Here is a 16,464-nt window from a genome sequence, read left to right on the forward strand (position 1 = left end):
CCAGAAGGATCCAGTGTTTGGGTTTTGCCTGGGGACAATGTGACAAAAGGACACAGGGTAAAGGGACTTGGCAGGAGCATGGTTAGAGAGTTCCCATGAAATCCAAGCCAGGCCAGGAAAGAAGCAAAGACAAGCAAGAGATGAGAGATTGAGAAAGAGCAACTGGGGGAGGGTCTAGATTTATTTTCTGATTTCAGAGGATAAAGTTCAAAGCCTATCAGGACGAAATCTTTGAAATGAGGTCAACAAGAAGATAGATCCCTGAGTTATTTAAAATGGAGGGAATTTGCACTTAATCAGCACATATTAAATGCCAGGCATTATGCTATGATTTGTACACGCATACACAGGAAGGTATTTGACCTTCAAAAAAAATTTGAAAGTTAGCGGTTATTATTCCTATTAAAGAAAAATTGTGGGGGTATAGCTCAGTGGTAGAGCACACATTTAGCATGCACGAGATCCTGGGTTCAATCCCCAGTACCTCCATTAATAAACAAACAAACAAATAAATAATTGTACTGCTTTCCCCGGCTGTACGCCCTCGAAGGAGGCCGGTCAGCCGCAGCCACGGCGCCCAGCCGGAATGGCATGATCTTGAAGCCCCACTTCCACAAGGACCGGCAGCGGCGCGTGGCCACGTGGTTAAACCAGCCGGCTCGCAAGATCCGCAGACGCAAGGCCCGGGAGGCCAAGCCGCGCCGCCAAGCCGCGCCGCATCGCCGCCCGCCGCATCGCCCCGCGCCCCGTGCCCCGCGCCCGGCCCGCTCCGGCCGGTGGTGAGATGCCCCACGGTGAGGTACCACACGAAGGTGCGCGCCGGCCAGGGCTTCAGCCTGGAGGAGCTGAGGGTGGCCGGCATCCACAAGAAGGTGGCCCGGACCATCGGGATCTCGGTGGACCCGAGGCGGCGGAACAAGTGCACGGAGTCCCTGCAGACCAACGTGCAGCGGCTGAAGGAGTACCGCTCCAAGCTCATCCTCTTCCCCAGGAAGCCCTCAGCCCCCAAGAAGGGAGACAGCTCTGCTGAGGAGCTCAAGCTGGCCGCCCAGCTGACAGGACCAGTCATGCCCATACGGAGTGTCTACAAGAAGGAGAAGGCCAGAGTCATCACAGAGGAGGAGAATTTCAAGGCGTTTGCCAGCCTCCGCATGGCCCGTGCCAACGCCCAGCTCTTTGGCATCCGGGCAAAAAGGGCCAAGGAAGCTGCAGAACAGGATGTTGAAAAGAAAAAATAAAGTGCTGTTGGTAGATTGTGATTAAAAAAAATAATAATAATTGTACTGAGAAAAGATATTTGCCCATAAGCCACCTAGCTTGTCAAAGATTTAGCCTGGATTCAAACTCTGGTCCTACTCTCATCCTCAAATCTCATCAAATTATTCAAAAATTGCTCCAGAAGTCATTAGAAATAATTAAACCACTTTCATATATTTTAAACTAGTTTTTATTTAAAAAGTTCAAACTGTAAAAGTGGGTGCATGTAAGAAGTATATCTCACTCCAGCACTGTTAAGTTTTTAAAATATCCTGCTAGCATATTTCCTTGCACACTAGACATATGTCTGTGTGTGTGTATACATAGTGACAAAAGATGTGCTGGACACCTCTGCACCCTCCTTTTCAAATGCAGCAATATCTCTTGGAAATATTCGATAGAGCACAACTTTTTCCTTTCAGACAGCCTAGTATTCCTCAGGTGCTACAAATGATTTAACCCTACAACAGATTTTAGGTTGTTTCCCATCTTTTTCTTTTTCTTTCTTTTTTTTTTTTTTTTTTTTAGGTTTTTTTTTGTGGGGGGGAGGGATAATTAGGTTTATTTATTTATTTTTAGAGGAGGTACCTGGGGATTGAACCCAGGACCTCTTGCATGCAAACACGCACTCTCCCACTTGAGCTATACCCCCCCAATCTTTTTCAATTACAAATAAAGTAGTAATGATTACCCTCGTATGTATCCTTGTCTCCATCTGGGATTGAAATGGGGTTGAGAATCCTAGTGACCTTGACATTATTTAATGACTAAATTGTATTTTACCTCAATGTTCAATTAAACCAAAAAAGTCACCATTTCTCCTATACTGTACTAAGTTCTCAAGAGAGTTTTGCTCTTTTTCTGTACTCTCTGTTCTGCTCTGCTGATCTACATATTCATGTGTCAATACTAAAGAAACTGTCACCCTTACTGTAGTTTTATAAAACATTTTGATATCTGTTTAGGATAAGACTCCTGGGGGATGGGTACAGCTCAGTGGCAGAGCGCATGCTTAGCATGCACGAGGTCCTGGGTTCAATCCCCAGTGCCTCCACTAAGAAATAAATTAAATAAACCTAATTACTTACCCCCACAAAAAAAGTAATGTAAAAAAAAGAAAAAGGATAGGACTCCTTCATTCCTTTTATTTATTTATTTTCAAAGTTTCCCAGCTAACCTGGGGAAATTCCATTACACTGTGTAGATGAATTAATTTAGAGACACTTCACATTCACACTTCAATGAGACAGTAAGTACTAGAGGAACTCAAGGAATCAGAGATTCGAGGGGGCAGGAAAAAAAAAGAACATTCAGATGTTAATTAGCTCAATGAGCCCACCCAGATGCTAGAGGTCCTGAAAGAGAGGAGAGGGAAGAGGGAGTTTCTAGAGAAGAAATGGGGGGATGAGAAAAAGACGATTTACACTCCCCCCCACTGTGATCCAGCTTCTGCTCGCCCCACTCCCCCGTGATGCTCGTGACAAGGACACTAGGTTTCTGGTTCCTAAATACAAAGGACTCTTCCCTTAGGGTCCTGAGAAAGCCCCCAAAATGCAGCAGTGCTTTGCTGACACCCTCCTTAAGCTGTAAGATCAGACCCAGTTTAAATGGCTGCAAACCTCAGCTCCTTTTGAGTTGCGTCCACCTCCCCAGGCTGAGAGAGTCCAATCCACACGCAGTGATGTGTAGATCACACACAAGGACCTCTGCCTTTACTTTCGTGCACCCTCCTCTCCTTTGCATCTTCCTCCTCTCAGTCTCCTCCCTACACGGCCCCTGTTCCTTTCCCACTTGAGTTTCAGATGGTACAGTGAAGTGTTGGGGTGGGGGGAGGTGTGCAGGGGCAGAACAAGGGAGGATCATGAGTTAGAATCTCAACGTTTGCCATACAACATAATCTACCTGAACACACCGCTCTCTGCAGTCTGCAAGGTCCACACTACAGTGTTTGGTGCAATGTTCAGAAGCAGAGGTACTCAGTTATCTGTTGAATAACCAACTACTGAATTATTATATTATCAACCAAAATTGCCATAGCCATGAATGACCACAGCAGGTTATCCCAAGGAATTCATTTCTGCAGAATTCAGCAGCAAAGACGAAGTTTGTTATAAATAAGAACAGTTTCATTGACATTTGTGCTAGGGCAAGTAAATTACCCAGTGAGGTGATTTATAAATTCATTCACCTTAACTCTCTGATAGGAAGCCGAGCAGTGGTGCTCTGGCCGTTGGGTCTGATTTATATCAGAAAAGTGTACAAAAGAAAATGGAGGTTCTCTATCTTGCTCCTGCTCTCTCCTGGCCTCCTGTTACTGTCTAACAGGCATCCTTTTCCTTTAATTACCTTCTTCATGGCTTGAGAGCTTTGATGACTTGATTAAGCCTTGCAGTGCAGTTCCAGTCCCTACCCTTCTGATTAATTAGCCCCAACCTTATTAACTTCCTAATTCTGATCAATAAGGCACTGATGCTAAACTGTGCAAGGGCAAACTAAGGAGGCAATTTTACTGCTGTTTTGTTTTTTTTTTTTTAACCATCCTTTTTTTTTTTTAAACCTAATCTCACTTTTTAATACCAACCAGGTTGGAAGACGGTAATACAATAATAGTCCTATGAAGACTATACACGCTCTCCAGTCATAACTTCACTTGCTGCAACAGCACTATTTGTTGGCACTATTTGGGGACTTCGCATTAAGAACACAGGGCCTCCATTATTCAGGATACTGGGTAAGTGTTGCTCATGGCCAGAAAAAAGAATATGATGGTGATAACAATGATTCAGTCAGTCCTTCTCCGAAGGAAAATCACAAAAAATGGAACAAGAAACTCCTCTTCCCCAAACCCAGACTCAGAATGGAGTTCTCCAACATTAAGGAAAAGATCCCAATATCCTAGACCAGCACTATTCAAAAGAAACATTTTCAGTTTTCTAGTAGCCACATTGAAAAAAATTAAAAATTAATTATATTAGCTAGCCAAATTAATTTTGATAGTATGTTTTTTATAATCTAATATCAAAAATATTATCATTGCAAACTGTAAGCAATATAAAATTACCAGTGGCACTGTCCTTTCTTCCTCCCATCCAGCTTTATTGAAATACAATTGACAGATAACATTGTTTAAGCATAAGGTATACTGTATGATTTTAAGAATGAGAGAGTAGTAGTTTTTTAAAAAGGAATATAAGATTAATGGTAAAGATGTATTTGAATTGCCAGCAAAAAACCAGACACAGAAGCATGCTCCATGTTTCTTTCTTAAGAAACTGTGACTCCTATTAAGCCTATGACTTCTGTAGATACCCAAGGAAGCTTTGCCACCCTCTGCGACTCAAAAGTGGATTTCTAAAGCCTAGGTCCTTCCTCCATATTCTGCAGACTGCACAAAGATCTTTCAACTTTGAAGAAGAAATAGAAAAGCTCTTCATAGACTGGTGATGCTGAGACAGGTAATTAGGTTTTAAATCAACAGCTACGAGTTACTCTTCCAGGTACAAAGCTCAGTGCACGACTGCTTCAGGCAAAGATGGCCCTTGTCAGAATAACACAAATATGACCTGCCCACCACCCCCACCCTCCTTCCAAATGTTCCCCCCACTTCCAGCCTTACACCCACCTCAGCGCCACTGTCCAGGGACCATCGGAACAATCTAACACACCAATCCAGAGTCATTGTTTAAAATTCTTCAATGACCTCCTACTCTGGACTTCAGTTTATAAATCCCCTGCCTAATTCTTGATTTTTAAGTTTTTCCCACTCCCAGCCTCCCACTTTACCCTTCATTGTTGAAACTGCTTATACTTTCCTGCCTTTATCAAGGGAATCCCAAATGCTGGCTCTGTTATTAGCAACTTGTGACCTTAGGCAAGTCCAAACTCCTCTCAGCACTGGTTTGTTACATTTTTTAAATAAGGGTCAATCTCTCTGTGGCCCCAAGCAAATGGAGATGGAGATTCCCAGGGGCATGGAAATTTCTGCCTCCAATGGGCCCTTCTCATGGCCAAGTCTTCAAACTGGAGACTGCGGTACCCCTGGGGTACAAAAAGCCTTTCCAGAGATTATATGACCTTGGATGGTCCCAAAGGAATTATTTTCCAGATCCTTTACTTCCATTGTTACCCAGCTTCCCAACAGCTTGACAAAGGAAAAATGTCCCTCTCACCCAATCCAAAATAACTTTAGTGATTGCTCCAGGATGTAAAGCCCTCCCAGGGCCCCAAAAAGGACACCTCTTTTTAGTCCCCTGCATTTCCTTATCTTCTATCTAATCATACCTCTATTAAAGAGAAGCAGAGCCTTAGAAATGTAGTATTTTGGCTGGCATTGGGTATTTTGATTTGATTTTATTATTATTATTATTTGTATTTTGATTTTAAATCTATGGCAGAGTAAATGGTGGGATTAGGGCCATTTCTATTTGACTTTGCTTCTTCCCTGATCACTTGTCAAAGAATGCTTCATTCCTGAGACAGTCCCAAGAGAAAAAGAAAGGAAGCATCAGGAAGACATTTGATCATTTAAACACAATTACTTTTTTAACTTATTCTCCTTCCTAGGACTCAACACCATGGGCTGGGAGTGGGGATGCCTTTACATAAATGAAACAATATGGATTAGTAAAACTGATTCCTTTTAAATGTGATTGGAATTTTTCTTCTGAAACTACCAAATTATAAAAAAAAAAAAATGCTGTATAAAACCCTCAAAGCTTTTATGTGATTTCTTTCAGTGTTATTTTTAAAGAAGATAAAAATTACTTTATCAAATCAGACCATGACATTTGTCAATTATAGTCAATTCTCATCTTATTTTATCTTATAAAATGTTTTGTATCTTCTTCCTCCTATTAACTTGAAATTATATGCTAACTGCTAGACCAATTTGTTTTTAGGAGTTTTTATCTTTCTCTTTCATTAAGTACACGGAGAAAGTTTAATTATAGTTCATGTCAATAAAAGCTGCGTTTTCATTAAGCTTATTTTTTATCTTAAATAATTATTTATCAAAATATGTAGAATACTTATTTATAGCAATTATCAACAAATAATTATAATGATAACTCAATGCAGAATAATTTGTTACTACTTAACTGCCTCATGGTCACAGGAAATAAAACAAAATTAAAATTTTATGTTTCATGGAAAATTTATTTACTTCCATGTTCCACTGTGAGAGAAGCATATAAAAGAAATCTTAATAAAATGATTTAAATATAAAAATATATAATAGAAGAATCCGTGGAGTAAGTGAAACATAATGTTCAAAAAGAAAAAAAGATATAAATTTTCCAAACACTAGAAAAGATCTTACTAATGAATTCTTAAATGGATAATGATGAGTATTGTCATTAATGTTCTGTTTCCACTTGATATTTTTTAAAGAATGTATAACTCATTTATTTATATTGAGATATATTTGATTAACAATATATTAATTTCAGATGTACAACATAGTGATTCAAAATTTTTATAGATTATACAGTCTCCTAAACCCCTACCCTGTCCCTCCCCCTTCCCTCTCCCCAGTGATAACCACTAGCTTGTTCTCTGTATCTGAGTCTGTTTCTGTTTTGTTATATTCATTCTTTTTTTTTTATTCCACATATAAGTGATAACATACAGTATTTTTCTTTCTCTGTCTGACTTAATTCACTACTCATAATACCCTCAAAGTCTATCCATGTTGCTGCAAATAGCAGAATCTTATTCTTTTTAATGGCTGGGTAATATTCCATTGTGTATAGAATATTTTTACATTTGTTGGTACATATTTTCAGATTTATTATTATATTTTAAATTTTAATGTTTAAATATTATATTTAAATACTGTCTTATGGGGGTGGAGGGTGGGAAGGGATAGACTGGGATTTCAAAATTGTAGAATAGATAAACAAGATTACACTGTATAGCACAGGGAAATATACACAAAATGTTATGATAACTCACAGAGAAAAAAATGTGACAATGAGTGTGTATATGTCCATGAATGACTGAAAAATTGTGCTGAACACTGGAATTTGACACAACATTGTAGAATGATTATAAATCAGTAAAAAATGTTTTAAAAAAATCTCAAAAAATCTCTACTAATAAACTCATCTACAAAACAGATACAGACTCACAGGCATAGTAAATAATCTTATGGTTATTAGGGGAAAGAGGATAGGAAGGAATAGATTTGGGAGTTCAAGACCTGAAGATATTAACTACTATATATAAAAATAGATTTAAAAAACAAATTTCTTCTGTATAGGACAGGAACTATATTCAGTATCTTGTAATAATCTTTAGCGAAAAAGAATATGAAAATGATATGTATATATGTATGACTGGGATATGATGCTGTACACCAGAAATTGGCACACTGTAACTGACTATACTTCAATAAAAATAAATAAAGTATATTTCAAAAAAATAAATACTGTCTAATATTTCATCTTTTTAGGACTTGTGGTTATATTACCTTTCCTACTTCTAATGGTTTTTATTGGTATTTTCTCTTTCCTTGTATCTTGATCAGACTTGACTATTTGTTGGTTTTTTCCAAATAACCGTATCTTGATTTTACTTATGTGTCAGTTTTTCTTTCATTTTCCTGTTTCTTAATTTCTGCTTTTCCCCCACTTCATAATTATTTCATAATTTATAATCTATAATGCATTCCAGTTTCATTAACATAAATTCTCCTAGTCTTAAGGATGCAACAAGATGATGTATCAGTCAAAACTAGAAGTTTTATAGGTATTCAAATATTGCATTATTTTTAAAATAGCTAAGATGGACATTTGGCTACACCTGCTTTTAAATTTTCTAGGCCATGCAAAATTATTAGAGTCACAATGTTCTAGAGTTGTGAGACTCCAGGGTTTCAAAGAGGAGAATCCTGGTCCTATGAGCTGCTACTTCCTTGGCCCCCCTCTGCAGAGCTGGGATGGCCTTCCGTGGAAGCCTATGTGATTGTTAAGTTCCACAATTGTCACAGGAGCAGAGAAATGTTTGTCTTTGTTCAGGGGAGGGATATGAAGTTGGTTCCTTTATGTCTCTGGATTTGTTTGCCCATTTGCAGAATGGGTATAACAATAAGCCACTCACAATAATCTTTTGAAAGATGAGAAAAATGAAGTTCAAAAATATTTAGTAACTTGCCTACGCAGTTAATATGAAGCTTGAACCCACCCGTGTCTGGGGTCGAGAATGCTGCTTTGATCTGCAAAGTCTCCACCTATACAGTGTTTCCTCAATTTGACTCTCATAACACACTTACAAATTTTCAACACAGGAGCACAACTTATGATCGATTTACATTTAATGGGTTACACAGAGCATCTTTGGTATAAAGAAATATGTTTGTCTCAGCGTCAAGTAGAAACCAAATGCAACAGAGCTGATTAAGATGTTAAAAGTGTAAGCGCATTTGCTGATTAGGGTTTCATTAGGGATCTTAGCAAGAGCAGATTCCTGTTGTGCTGAGGACAGAAGTCAGAATGAAACGACTGCAATTGTAATATGTGCAATTGTGATACATGTAGTAAGTGATTTTACATTAGATGGCATTGTAATAGAACACGCAGTACTCAGAGTATAAGCTAAACCCTTCCAAGACCCTCCTAATCCTTCAAGACTGTGTGGTCTGCAACCTCCCACCCTCAGTCCCCCTCCCTTACCCTACTGCCCTCCCTCCTCCACTCCAGTCAGCCTGGCCCCCTGCTGTCCCTCCATCACTGATAGATTTTTCCCTTAAGACTTTTAAACTGCCCACTCCTCAGACAGGAAGGCTCCTCCCAAGATATCGACCCAAGACTCCCTTACCTTAACTGCTGGTCCTCCCCTGACCAACCTTCGTCCAATTACCACGTCTACACCCGTCTCCCAAACACTGCTTGACTTCCCTTTACTCCATACCACTTCTTGCCGCCTGACATATTACATCCCTTCATCCATCACTTCTCTTCCCTGGTGAATGTTCCCCCAGCTCCCCATCACTGGAATTAAGCTCCAAGAGAATAAGGATCTTGGTTTTGCTCACTCATGTGTCCCAAGCACCTGGAACATGCATGACACACAGCAGGTTCACAAAAAATACTGGGTGAAAGAATGAGTGAGTGAATGAATGAACCAATGGGAACAAAGTGTACTAGTCATTTCTGTGTCCCCATTCTTCAGTCACTCAAACTTAGAGTCACACCTGGGCTCTGCCGCCCACTGGCTGTATGACCTTTATCTCATCTGTTAATGAATAAAACCTGATATGACCTCAGGATTATAGGTGAGATATGGTAATTAATGTAAAGTGCTTAGCACCATGCCTGGAGCAAAGCTCGGTGAATGTTTCCATTATGTCACTTGTCATCATTTATTATCATTGTTTTATTTAATTTCTACACTATCCTAAAAGGCAGATACCATTCCTACTTCAAAGATAGGGAAAGACAACAAAAAAAGTAACTTCCTCACATCCAAGAGGATGTAACTCCCAGCTGGTCTCAGCTCACCTTCGCCATGCCTGACCCTGGAGTACTTGCCCACCTGCTCCGCCTGAGGTCACCAGACTCCCTGGTCCCTAGCACAACTTGCAGATTCATCTGAAGCATCAGATGCTTCTCTGCCCTACGAGCGGGGGCTGTGCCCATAGGCAGCAGAGCAGGACCCTCCCCATTTCCCCTCCTGAGGGATCTTCTAAGACATGTTGCTTCTGTACAGTCTTTATGGAGAATTCCTGTGGCCGAGGCTCTGTGACTTCATAAAACAGGGATCTGGACAACACACCACCTTCTTTTTTCTTCCCACCCTTCCCCTCCTTAATTTTCCCTCACTCTTGAGGCCCTGGGACTCCATTTCTAGTAAAGGACCAGCATGTAAGCCTTGCCTCAGGCTCCATTTTCTAGGAAACCTAGAACAGAAACTGGGCCCACATCCTAGACCTGTCTGATCCCAAACCTACACTCACCATCCAACACCAGCTTTATGGACCACCTCCTTTCTGCCTGGGCTGCCTCTCACTACATCCTAAGGTGACATGTGCAGAAATGGGATGGTGGAAACTGGGGACCCCTTTTTCCCTGAATAAAGGAATAAAGATAAACAGCAGCCCTGGCAGTGTGCTGGGTGGCCCCACGGGTCTGTCTTCTGCTTCAACAGTATTTGGACAGAACAGACACAGGGACGCCCCAGCTCTGGCCTCTGACCACCCTCCAACCGTTTTTCCAGTCACAACCTGCAGAACCAGCCACTCTGCTACCCTCAACCTGCAGGACCAGCCAACACCATCTTTTAACCTTAGCTCCTTATTACTCATCAACCATGAGCTCCCAAATTCATCAGAATTTTTCCACCAGGTGGTGGCCGCCGTCAACCTCAGGGCCCACATGCATCTGCGGGCCCCCTGTACTTACCACTCTCTGGGCTTCTTTTTCCACCAGGGCGATGTGGCTCCGGAGGGCGCAGGCCGCTTTTCCTGCCAGTTGGCCAAGGAGAAGCGCCAGGGCACCTGGCGTCTCTGGAAAACGCAAACCAGCATGGTGGCCGCGCCCTCTTCCAGAACATGCAGAAGCCGTCCAGCGACATGAAGCCCAGGCCATGCTCACGGAGAAGAAGCCGAATCAGATCCTCTTGGATGTGCATGCCCTGGGTTCTGCCCGGGCAGACCCCCACCGCTGTGACTTCCTGCAGAGCCGCTTCCTGGATGAGGAGGTGAAACCCATCAGGAAGATGGACGACCACCTGAGTGAACTGCGCAGGCTGGCTGGCGCTCAGGCCGGCTGGAGCCCAGGCTCGGCCGCGCGAGCCCCGCTCCCAAAGGCTCCCCCACAAGCACTGCTAGGAGCCGCCGGAACCCAGAAGACTTTGAGGGGCCCCTCTGGGGTCAGGGTTTCTGTCTGGAGCCTCTCTCTGCAGCCACTAGGCAGCTTCTGAACCGCCCTGGAGTCCTCGCCCAAGCCTGGAACCAAATGGAAACAATTAAGCTTTTTGCAGGAGAAAAGAAAAGATACAAACAAACACTTCATACAGGAAGCTTGAAAGCTACTAGAGTTGGTCAACAAAACAAAAGACCAGTAAAGGGAAAAGTTTAAATCTGGAATAAAAAAAAAAAAAGAATTACGAGAATGACAATGAAGGAGGAACAGGAATAACATCCTGAACAGAAAACAGACACAAAGCAGATACCAGGGAGCTTTTTAAAATGATAAGAGAATGGCTGATGCAACCTTACACATTTAAGAGTAAAGTAAGCCCTAGACCTTTCTTTTTTAAATGCTTATTCAAAACAAAATAATACTGGAACATGATTTTCAAAGTCACATAGCATTAACAGTACTATAATAGTATCAATCGCCTGGTTTTGACTATGGCCTATGGTTATGGAAGACGTTATCATTGGGGGAAATGGGATGAATATATATGGGAACACTCTGTACCATTTTTACAACTTTTTGTTCAGTTTAGAATATTTCAAAATAAAAACTTTTGAAACTCCGATACTTTTACAAAGTTTGTAGCAGATCCTCGCCCTAGCCTTCCCCATTGTTGATTCCTATTCTCACCAAGGAAACTATAAATAATAGCTACCCCCAAATTTCTAGATAACCCTTTCTGGGGAAGGGTGCCTATGAGGTAATGTTGGGGGGAGGAGGAACCTGTAATCCATTATTGGATTTGGGGGCTCCCAGATTCAACTTTTAATTTTCTTCTTTCTCATTTTCCACACATTTGTCACCTTGTTCTACTTTCTAGGTAATTTCCTCAACTTCATCTTCTCCTCTTCCAACTGTTCTTTTTTTTTTTCTATCATATTTTTAATTTCCAAGATGAGGAATTCGGGCTTTTATCTCAAGGGCAAGGGAGAAATACTGGAAAATTTTGGAAAAACAAGAGAAAAGCTCTGTTGTAGGATGGTTACTGGGGAAAAAGGGGTCTCAGAACTTCAAAGAGCCCATTTATCTGACGTTAGCCTACCTGAAATGCCATGTTTTCTCTGCCACATGCACAAATTCAACCTTTAAAGTCCAGCTCGCTGAAGTCAATTTGCTTCCTTAAGGCCTTCCACAATTCTCCAGTCCACAGCCTCAGATCCTGCTTCCCCATAACCACTCATTCCTTCATGTAGCAATATCTGGACAATTAATCACATCCTGCTCTGAGTTAGGCCGCAGCTGTATTCTATACCTGTGTATAAATAGTATCGCATTTGAATTATAAATTCCTGGAGGGCATGGGCAAGTCGTTCCTGGGACTTTCCTAAGCACCTAAGAAGGGGACAGGCATGTCAGTATGTTTAATAAATAAATGAAGAAGCACTGATGCAAATTCAAGTCTCTCTTGTCCTTTCCACAAATGGACATGCTTCTCCTCAACAGTTCTGATGACTTAATGCCATTTGAAAAATGGTTGAAAGTGTAAAGGGTGGAGAAGCCAATAAAAATCTCAGGAAAAACACAATACAGTCTCCAACACACGGGAAAAATGGTCTTGCATTAGAGATTCCACTGGTTCTGTATGGAACCAACAGATAAAAGCCCATTGGAAGGTACATTTCAACTAAGTACGAAGAAGAATTTCCTAACAGTGTAAGCACCAGAAGGATGGAGCAGGATGTCACAGAAGGTGGAGTTGAAGCTTCATCTGAGTGACTCTTTGATGGGTGTGTTTAGAGGTCCAAGCAATGGCAGGTTTTGATTTCTCCATACAGGAGGGGTTTAAATGAGGCAGTCTGCTGGGAGAGGGTACATAAGGAACATATCTTACAGGTATAATGAAATGTACAAAGAATATATATTTATTTGGGGTGGCTTGGCTGCACAAAACCATGATCCCTGAAGGGGACACTTCAGGAGGGATTTTATTCAAGTCTAAAGAATTTATGTAGATAAGTCATAATTAAACATTCAAGTGGAATATATATAGCTGAATGCCATTTGCATTCCAGCCTTGTTATTCAATACATCTGTAAACTATCATTCAGCAGGTTACTGAGAAAGGTTATCAAGGTCAAAAGACCATCAGCCAAAAAGCCACACTCCTGGACTCAAACACTTATGGCCACTGGCCTGGGCCTGCGACTTAGCTCCCTTCCTCTTGGCTCTTCGGTGGCAAACCCAACATCCAATTTATTTTATCTCTAAAAGTTTACATGAGGCCAGGGACTGTGACATCCTTTTTTGGCCAAAATAATAGAAGCAATAACTTGGAGTCCATATATTTCAAATGAAATGCTCGAAAGGGAGGATAAAAATGATTCTCTTCAACCAGAGCCCCTGAGTATCCCTGGCGGCCACATGATGCAAGAGTTAAGATCATACACATAAGAGACACAAATTAAAACTACTCTGAGATACCATTTCTCACCCATCAGATAATAGCAAAACTCCATAAACTGGGTAACAGGCTTGGCAGGGCTAGGAGGGAATGGCACCCTCTCAGGGGGAGTGTAAGCTGGCACAGCCCTCTTTGGACTGCAATTTGGCAACATCTGTCAATATTACATGTGCAAATAGTATCTAAACACACCTAGCATGCACCCAACTGCCCTTGCACACAAGCAAAAGGAAGATGGGCAAGACCATTCAGGTGTACACTGCAGCCTTAATTATGATAGCAAAGATCAGAAATGGTCTATCAACAGGCAACAGACTAAATAAACTGCAGTGTACCCATACAATGGAGTGTTACATGGCTCTGAAAAAGAATAAGAAGGTTCTCTAGGTTCAGACTGGAAAAAGTTTTGAAGATATGTTGATAAATGAGAGAAGTTTATATAGAAAATGTGGAGAATAAGACATAACATCTGTATTTACTTCACATGCAGAAAGACACTCTGGACAGACACCCTTAGAAGCTAGTAACAGCGGCTACTCATAAGAGTGGGAGACGCTCATGGGAAGTGAGAAGACATTTCACTGTGTATTTTTTATTATATATACTCTATTTTATTTTTAAACCTAGTCAAAAATTTTAAAAATTAAAAACTAAAAGGTCCCCGCAGTGGGATGCCTGTATAAGATGACTCACAGCTCTTCCCTACATTTGGGCAAATTACTCTTCTGCCTTTCAGTTTCCTCATCTGTACAATGGGATGATAATAAAAGCCACCGTAAAGCATTTAGAACAGGGCCTGGCACATAAAATATTGTTTTTTCAAGGTAAAATTTTAGTCAGGGTGTTTAAATTTTTTTAAATGAACTAAATGCACTGAAGTCTTTTTATTTGTATAAAATGCAATGCTGATTTTTTGCTTCAAAGAACTTTAATAAATAAGAGTTTTTCCTTGGGGGGAAAAAAAACCAAAACCCTCTTTTTAGAAAGAACTTAAATAATATCAATCATACAATTAGTGAAAAAGATGCTACTATATTTGAACCAGATAGCATTCTAAGTATTTAGAAAACATCTTATTTAATCCACACAAAAAGCTTGTGTGTTAGGAATTATCCTTATTTTGCAAATAAGAAACTGAGCTCAGAAGTTTGTTGCCCCAAATCATACAATTAATTATATCTGTTTCTAACATCTGTGCTCTTAAATACTATAGCAGTTGTCTGTCAGAAAATGAGAGATAAGTCCCTCAATTTGTAAAAGTAGAATTTTCAATACAACAGCTTAAAAATCTCCAAGCCTAATTACCATACTGGGCAGCTTTGTAAGGCTAATACTCTGCTTACAAAACAATTATGACTGAGTGGGGGGCGGGAAGTAAAATTAAAATGTGGGCATTGCTTTTCAGAGTGGGACTGTTGTCTTTAAAAACAGCAGGGCAACAGTAAATAGCAAGGGAAACTTGCCATGGCAAATAACAGAAAAACTATCAATAACTTAAAGAGAATCACATCCAGAAAAATACCCCCAAACTGCAAACTGACTCCAAGTAGTAAGCGTCAAACAAAAAGGTGATAGTGTTCCTGTTTGGATAATCAGGGCCCCAAATGGATGATAGGAAACTCCAATTCTTCTGTTTTAAAATTTTCAGAACTCCCAAGAACAGTATTAACAGCTTTTTCACTTACAGGAAGGATGCTTTTAGCAATAAGGCATTGTCCTCTTTTCTTCTACTACCGTGCACGGACAACCTGAAGTTAAAGATTTCACAATGACAGCTTCCTAAACACTGATCTGGAGCTCCTACTTAGGCTGTGTTCCTCTTTATTGCTCTACCTGTCCTTGTGAGATAAATCCAAAAACACGTGCGACAATGTCTGAAAAAATGTAGTTATTTTTCCCTCTGAAGAATATGCAGCCTTCATCTTATCCAGTTGCTCAATCTTTCACCTAGTTTGGTCTGGAACTGAAATGAACTTCATTTTACAGCTCATCACACTCAGCATATGCTCCAACAAATGGATTCCTGTGTCCGGAGACCAGTAAAATCCCTGTCTCTCTTGGGGATTCCGCTGTAGCATTTGTTCTAGGACATTAATGGATGTCCTAACCAGTCCATGTTTTCTAAAGCAATGACAACTCAAGGTCATACTCTGAAAATGAGGCATGTTCAATATAATGACTACAAAAAACTATTATGGGGCGGCGCGCGGGGAGGCGGGGCGGGCAGGAGGCTGCGGCGCGCGCGGGGCACTGAGCAGGGCGCGGGGCGGGGGCGCGCGGCGAGCGGGAGCGCGCGGGGGGGGCTGCCCCGGGGCGGCCCCCCCATGTCGGGGCGCGGCGGGCGGCGGCGGCGGGAGCGGCGGCCCGTCAGGGTACCGAGGAGGAGCCGCCGCCGCCGCCGCCGCCGCCGCCGCCGCCGCCGCCGCCGCCGCCGCCGCCGCCGCCGCCGCCGCCGCTTGCCGCTCGCCAACATGGCGGACAAGAAAAAAAAAAACAAACTGTTAATGTATGCTAGCACGCAGACGTTCTGGTGATGTCAGTCACATATTGCTCCTTTTTCCAATATGAAATTTAATGAGGATTCTTATTCTAAGAGGCATTTTAAAAATCAACAAATCAAACTCTAGTAAGAAGCCTTTTGCATGAGTACCTAATGTTTGCTCAGGGGCACCGCAGGGTAACCTAACTAGAAATGTGTACCAGATGATTGATGAAAAAATGATCAAGATGACAAATTCTCTCAAAACTTCTGCTCCAAGCCCCCAAAAAGATTTCATTATAATCTCCACCAAACTACTTCAAATGAAAGTTTAGCATCTCTGTCTTTTAGGCAAAATTTTTTCAGTAATTTGGAATTTCTTGTTCCATAAACTAAATTGCTCAGTAAGA

At 41.4% G+C, this 16,464-nt stretch overlaps 2 pseudogenes; both read left to right on the forward strand.

Annotated features, from left to right (window-relative positions):
* The first annotated feature begins 525 nt into the window (after positions 1–525).
* Positions 526–1,278, forward strand: LOC105081508 (large ribosomal subunit protein eL13 pseudogene; annotated as a pseudogene).
* Positions 1,279–10,563: 9,285 nt separating this feature from the next.
* On the forward strand, positions 10,564–11,175 carry LOC141575522 (ferritin light chain pseudogene; annotated as a pseudogene).
* Positions 11,176–16,464: the final 5,289 nt, after the last annotated feature.

The sequence above is a fragment of the Camelus bactrianus genome, chromosome 29 (genome assembly GCF_048773025.1).
Source record: "Camelus bactrianus isolate YW-2024 breed Bactrian camel chromosome 29, ASM4877302v1, whole genome shotgun sequence".
In the NCBI taxonomy this organism is placed as follows: Eukaryota; Metazoa; Chordata; class Mammalia; order Artiodactyla; family Camelidae; genus Camelus; species Camelus bactrianus.